A 7520-nucleotide genomic window follows, 5' to 3' on the forward strand; every position below is an offset into this window, starting at 1 on the left:
GAGAGAGAGAGAGAGAGAGAGAGAGAGAGAGAGAGAGAGAGAGAGCCATGTGGGCCGAGGGAGTAGAAAGTGATAGGCTTATACAGGTTTATAGCACTACAAAGACCCTTTTTTTTCTGTGGTTTAAATTCCATCTATATGAGGTAGGGAATTCCTACTGATTGTTTCTTAAGATCGTGTACGTGACTTCTCCCAGGTGAAGTCAATTAATCATAAGAAAATAAGGTAAGCTGCAAGAAGCCATCAGGCCTACATATGGCAGTCACTATGTGAAATATATCTACGTATTTCTACCTATCCATAAATATGTCTAGTCTTTTTAAAGCTTCCTAATGAATCAGCTGGCAAAACTCGTCTCGTTACTTTCCAGGCAAAGAAATGTACTCGTGTATAATGAACAATACCAGCGTGGGTAGTAGAAACATCGTTTATCACACGGCCGGACGTTTCAATGTTAAACTGACGTCACCTTCATAAATGATTAAGTAGTACAGACTCATAGTTGTAAGAGAACGGACTGGGGTGGCTTTGAACTGCGACACTGGGTAGATGAAAGAGAAAGGGCTTGGCAGAGAATCGTACAGTCATAAATGAATAACTAGTAGAGAGCGGACGCATATTTGTGAGAGATGACAGAGGTTACTTTGATGTGAGGGAAGGTAACTTTGCAAGAGAACGGTTTCAGGTGAATTTGAACCACGAGACTGGATGGATGAAAGAGAGAGGGGTTGACATAGATTCCTACAGTCTATAGTCCACCTTCATAAACGAGTAGACAGTACAAACCCGTCAAATAGTATTAAGATAAGAGTGAAATGACTTTGAACTTACACTGGATGGATGAAGGAGAGAAAACTAGGCAACGAGTCGTGCATACAGTCTAAACGCTACTCATAAGAACAAGAGGCCATGACAGTAAGTAGTACATGCAAGTAGAACGTGGTGGTGGCGTGCACTGGTAGATACAGTAGAGTAACCACGCACCGCAGCAAATCTCCGTCTTTGGGTAGTGTTCCGGTGGTGGTGGTGGTGGTGATAGTGGTGGTGATGACTTTTTAGTAAACATGTTGTTCTTGTTAGCCAAAGGGAAGGGATATGCTGCCGTCTCAAGGATTCAGGAGAACACACACACACACACACACACACACACACACACACACACACACACACACACACACGCAGTACACATTTCCTCCTCAGCATCTTATCAGGGAACGGAAGAATCAGCATGACCGTGCTATTGTTTGTAGGCTGCGGCAACCTTGGCGGGGCGGCCTGGAGGAACAGCGGCCTGGCACACACACACACACACACACACACACACACACACAGGATGAGGCCGTAAAGTAACCTCACGGAACTATCTCTGCGTGTGTGTGTGTGTGTGTGTGTGTGTGTGTGTGTGTGTGTGTGTGTGTGTATGTGTGTGTGTGTGCAGATGACAATGTGCACTGCCTGCTGCCATTATATCCTGGATACATAATGTCATGTCGTGCACCTGACATTCATGTTTATAAGCACAGTGGAATGTAACAACAACAACATTGGCTGTGTTTGGTGGTGGTGGTGGTGGTAGTAGTAGTAGTAGTAGTAGTAGTAGTAGTAGTAGTAGTAGTAGTAGTAGTAGTAATAGTAGTAGAAGAATATGATTTACTCCTACAATTCCCTTTCTCTTACTTTCATTCACTATGTATGTATATATTATCTTTATAACTAGTTTCAATGACATTTCTTTAGTATATTTTTCCTTGATATACCTTCATCTCCTATTCTTTTAATAACTTTCTAATGTTCTAGTAACGTATCATGGCATTTCTCTTACACCACAGCTTTTTTCATTGGTGTTCTTAACGTTATGGCGAACCGGACACACACACACACACACACACACACACACACACACACACACTCAACACGGCCACCGACATCTCTGTAGCAGAGGCGGTCGTGCATCACTTTCCTTCAGGAGTCTGTACGCCTGGCTGGGTCACTTCACGCTGGTAAAGAAGAAGTAGGTAAGAAGCGTTCAGGAAAAACCCAGTGACGGAAGAGAGTTACTAAAGTCCTCTTAATTCAGCCATCAAGGCGTCGTCATACTCGTCAATCTTTTTCGTCAAGTTTCTGAAAATCGTTGGTTTCTTGAAAACGGTCACCTTCACGCAACCCATGCCATTCTTCACTTTCCCTCGACTGTAAACAAAGAAGTCTCCACCACATACCAGTCACTTTCCTGCACTTAATTATGTGTCTTGTCAATCAGAGACGAGCCAAGCTAGTCGATAAAAAGTGCATGGATGCGTTCATGGTTGGCTCTTCCCGACGCGGAGACCTCCCTTAAGACGGTGGCTTCGTCTCAGTCACAAATACCACAGAGAGAAACGTCTGCTAAGGGTGATTTATTGCGTTCACACAAGCAAGGTTAGTGATTGAAGACCTCCAAGATGTAAACAGTGATCATGTCATGGAAAACACTGATAGCTCTTGTAAGAACCAAATATTTGATATAATACATGTACGTACTATTCGTCGATTTATTTAATATTTTTTGGAGATGAAATATTTGTTATCATAAAATTTTAATTTCACTGTGGAATTCATGACAACTTACCTAGTGGAGGCGATCGCGTCTCTCTGATGCAGACGAAAAGAGGCAACGGAACGAAGAGGAAACCACGAAAACCATAGACGTTCACGGGAAAAAGTACTTGTGTGGAGGCGCCTTTACGTATACAGGGGTTGCTTATAGAAGGGGCAATCAAGCACTTCTAGTTTTTGGTTTCCTCTCAGGTCTTACATCACTGGAAACAAGAGCTAGCGTTCTTATAAATGTCCTTCATTCGATGAGGCAACCAATCTAACATCAAATTGTTACGTCTGTCTATCTGTCTATTTATGTATGTATGTAATTATATTTATGAATATATCTATGCATATCAATCTGTCTGCATAAATGTATCTGTCACATACACACACACACACACACACACACACACACACACACACACACACACACACACACACACACACACATTGTCTATGATCTGCATGCAGTAGAGGCGTCCTCGTTGGCTAATCAGTTGCGTGTCCTTCTAACGTCTGGCTCACTATTATTGGCCAATGATAATGGTACTGATGGCGAGCGCTGGTCAGGCCGTCTTCCCCGAGGCGCCACCACACGGAACTGTCCACACTCACACCTTTGCTGATGTTACATATTCAAGGCAGAGAATAAAATATAATGCTTTTCTTTCTCATCTGCCTTAGTGCGAAATAAAACTCCTTTGTTTCTTTAGATTACTGGTGTCATAAGGACATCAGAACACGATTAAATAAGGGAAACCGCAGGGACCCATCGGGCCTACACGTGGCAGTTCCTATACAAAGCATGCATTTTAACTTTTTTCCGACCCTCATCCCCATCCATAAATCAAGCCAATCTTCACAAGAGGCTCGTATGTTATTCCTTCCCTCCATCACCTATTAATGATATCACTCCTCCTCACTCCTTCCTCCACATTTGTATCAATTCCTTGAACCTAAAATCTTCACCTAAAATCTTCAGAGTCATGCAATAAACGCACTTCCGAGCATGAGGTTCTGATATTCAATGCACGTATAACCGCAAGTCTCTGCTTCCAAAATTACTTTTTTTTTTTTTATATACACTCGATATTTCCTGCCTATCTTTCTTTGAGATTATCATCAGGAAATTCCACTTTCTAATACTGATAAAACTGCGCCTCCTAAACTTCCTACGTAATTCTGCACTCAAACACTGACCTTTGCCAGAGCTACACCTACCGAGTGAGGATGAAAAAAAAAAAAAAAAAAAAAGCGTGGAAGTTTGGAATTTCAAATGGAAACACCAATAACAGCAAAAGAAGTAATCAAATATTCATCTTTTGAAGTCTGTGGTTCTATTTCTACACATGGAAATCGTCTGTCATAATATTATTAGTAATCAAAGGGTTAAAACAAGAGAGAGAGAGAGAGAGAGAGAGAGAGAGAGAGAGAGAGAGAGAGAGAGAGAGAGAGAGAGAGAGAGAGAGAGAGAGAGAGAGAGAGAGCAAGCACAAAGGTCACCAAATCAATTAATCCTTGACGTAAATACTTGAAAACGACTGGTATTACATCAACGAGGAGAAAACGAGTTATTTCCGTCAGGCGAGCGAGGCGAGAAGAGGGAGCGGCTGATGGAACCTTACAACGGTCACCACTGCAACAACCCCAGAAAAACAAGGCCAGAAATCCAGCAAGTCGGCTTCGCTTGATTAAAAACCGAGAGTAGATAGAAAAAAAAATATATAATTAGTCTTGATTTTTACGAATGGACATCAGACACTCCCTAATCTCAAGTCTGGAGTGCATAAGAAGCGATATTCCTTTCATTGTCTAACCCTCGGCTGCCACTTTGAAATAATTACACCTAACCGCTTGAAGGCCATTCCGAGGCTGGCTAGCGGTCGGGGGTGACCTCCTGCACACCCTTCCCCCTGCCCCCAATGCCTCCCCTGCCCCTAAACCAGTGTAATGATGACAAATGACTGCGGGGGCTGGAGAAACAGTCCCTCCCTTAACAATTCTTCTAACTCGTCCCGCTTTGAAACTGTGAATCTTTGTAGTGGATGTCAGAATCTGAGACACCTAAGTTACAGGTAAGTCTAAGGTAAGTCTGTTACGTGGAAGTCATAAAAATCAACTTGAATTCGTATTTTTCAGTGTAAAATTTTGTTACTAGGCCGGAGTCTTCTCGTAGGTTTTTAGTTCATTCCTGCAGGCAGTGAATGGACTGCCCGCAAGAATCTCAGTCACGAGCAGTGCAAGTGAGTGAGTTCATTCCAGGCGGTGAGGAGGACCACCACCACCACCACCTCGACTCCCTGCAAAAAATCTGGCCGTGCTAAGGTTGAGGTGCTGTTGGCCAAATGTTGCGGAAAACCGAGCCTCACTTTCTTGATTTTTTACCTCGCCAAGGACAACAAGGTAATGGTGTCGTTACTCACAGTCATCCCCCAAGAGCCACTGAAAATTAAGGAGGAAAGTTTTATGATGTGGGGTGCAATTATGTGCTTCTATCTTGATGGTGAAATTATGGAAACTACTACTATGCCTCGTTACCGCCATTCAGCAGCTCTGTAATGCTCCAAGGTAAGCTGGTGAAGATTGCTGAAACTTGCAAAAAAAAAAAAATACTATTTCATGCACACAAATGAATGAAAAAAGGGGGTGTGATAAGAATTTTGCTTTTTTTGGCACTGAAAAAGAGAAAAATGGGAGTGTGATAAGAACTTAGCTATTTTATACACTGAAATGGAGAAAAATCGGCATATGATTTTAGTGAAAGGGTATGTACAGATGTAATTGAAATATGTTAAGACGCTTCTATCTCAACTTCCGATGCAATGAAAGGGAGGATAAAGAAATATTCATTCATGTGATCTTTACGAAAACGGCAATGCAAAAAAAAGGTAAAAAAAAAAAAAATCACTGATATAGTCAATGAATCTTTCCATTCGTTCACAAATTGCAAGTAATTCAACATTTGGGTGAAGCAACACAAAGGTGTCACAACTGCCGGAACAAAAAGATGCGAGGCATTTCGAAACAAGCACCTATTTTTTCCCTCAGAGCACGTGGCGAGGCGTCGATAATCAGGGCTCGTGTTGAGTGCAAGCTCGTGCCCAGGAAGTCCTGCCCATCCCAGCCCAGCCCAGACCAGTCCAGCCCAGTCCTGCCCTGCCCTGTACTTCCTCGCGCCCGGTGGTTTAGCACTGTATAGCTGCCTCCACGCTGCCCTTCACACACCCGCTCAGTCAGGAAAAGTGCGGAGACAAGGAGCGCAAAAACCAGACTGTGCCCATTAAAGGCTGTCACCAACCCAGCTCGATAAAAGAATGTTATGTTCTAAATTCTGCAGTGCATGGAGTCTTCCCGGCTCTCCTCTTCCGATCACTACAAGCACAGCCTCGCCAGACCATTGTATGCTCGCCTCGCCGCCGCACTAAGGCACAGGACGCAGGCAGTCAGTAGTTTCAGACACATGCATAGGAGATGAACCGCAAAGCAATCCGTTGGTTTTATTTTTAACCTTGACGAAACTTTCTGCTCTGTGCTGTCGCCACTAGAACATCCTCCTCCTCCTCCTCCTCCTCCTCCTTCTCCTCCTCCTCCTCCTCCTCCTCCTCTTCCCATCGCCACGTCCCGCTTGCCTGAGCCTTTAACGAAAGTGTCTGTTTCCTAATGGTCGCAACCGTCGCTTCTTTTTTGTGGCAGTGCAAATCTACGATCCGCTGAGGTGCGGCGGGCAGTCTTGTTGGGTGCGCCGCGGATACGCTAAAATACCACCACCGCACAAAGACCTAACTAAATATCTTGACCTACTAAACTTTTTACATCAAGGACTTGTAATGTTTTCAGGTGAGAAGTGAGGAGGAGGAGTCTTGCTTCATTTCTCTCCTTGCAAAATTCCTTGGTTCATCTCGCGTGACGGTGCTGTGTGCAGGTGAGGCGATGGAGAAGCACACAGGTCTACGTGCATCACCTGATCGCTCATGCACGCTGCTGCTGGCTGTGGGATATTGTCTCTGGCAACGGTCTTGCTTCACTGGGAGTAAACAATGCCAGGCGTCATGCGGCACAGCATACTAGGACAGGAAGGGGATCTGTGCCTACCATGTGTGTGTGTGTGTGTGTGTGTGTGTGTGTGTGTGTGTGTGTGTGTGTATCTGTTTGTGTTTAAGCTGTTTATCAGTCTATTTTTTCTGTCTCTGCCTGTGTCTGTCTGTCTACCTATCTGTCTACTTATGTCACTATTTCTGTCTCATCAGTGTCTCTCTCTCTCTCTCTCTCTCTCTCTCTCTCTCTCTCTCTCTCTCTCTCTCTCTCTCTCTCTCTCTCTCTCTCTCTCTCTCTCTCTCTCTCTCTCTCTCTCTATCTCCATCTCTCCTCATCACCTTTACTTCCTGACACTGCAAATCAAGTTATCATGAATCTGGGCTCCTGGAATTGTGTTGAAGCAGGAGCGAGGCCTCCCGTGCAGCAGGTGAGGGAGCGCCGCCTCGCACCTGCTCCTCCCTTCAGGTGTTACACTGACAATGACCTCAATATGGTTTCATAAGAGGTGGTGGAGCGTTCATTATAGTAGGTGTTCTCAGCATGCCGCCCACTCCCCGCTCATCCCTTACACACACACACACACACACACACACACACACACACACACACACGGTTACTTCAAAGAGTGGATAGAATGGTACCTTATTTTATTTCTTGTCATATATTATCTTTTTTTCAGTAAATTAGACGCGGTGAAGAATAAATAGATGGATGAATAATTACATAAATGAAAAGGTTCTTCTTTTATATTCTCTTCATAGAATCAAACTGATATTTGTCGGCAGATGGCTTTGTGTTATCTTGTTTTGGTACACACACACACACACACACACACACACACACACACACACACACACATTCTGTACACAAAAACCTTGATAATGTTGTGTCCTTCATCTTTCCCA

Source organism: Scylla paramamosain, chromosome 14 (genome assembly GCF_035594125.1).
Source record: "Scylla paramamosain isolate STU-SP2022 chromosome 14, ASM3559412v1, whole genome shotgun sequence".
NCBI lineage: Eukaryota > Metazoa > Arthropoda > Malacostraca > Decapoda > Portunidae > Scylla > Scylla paramamosain.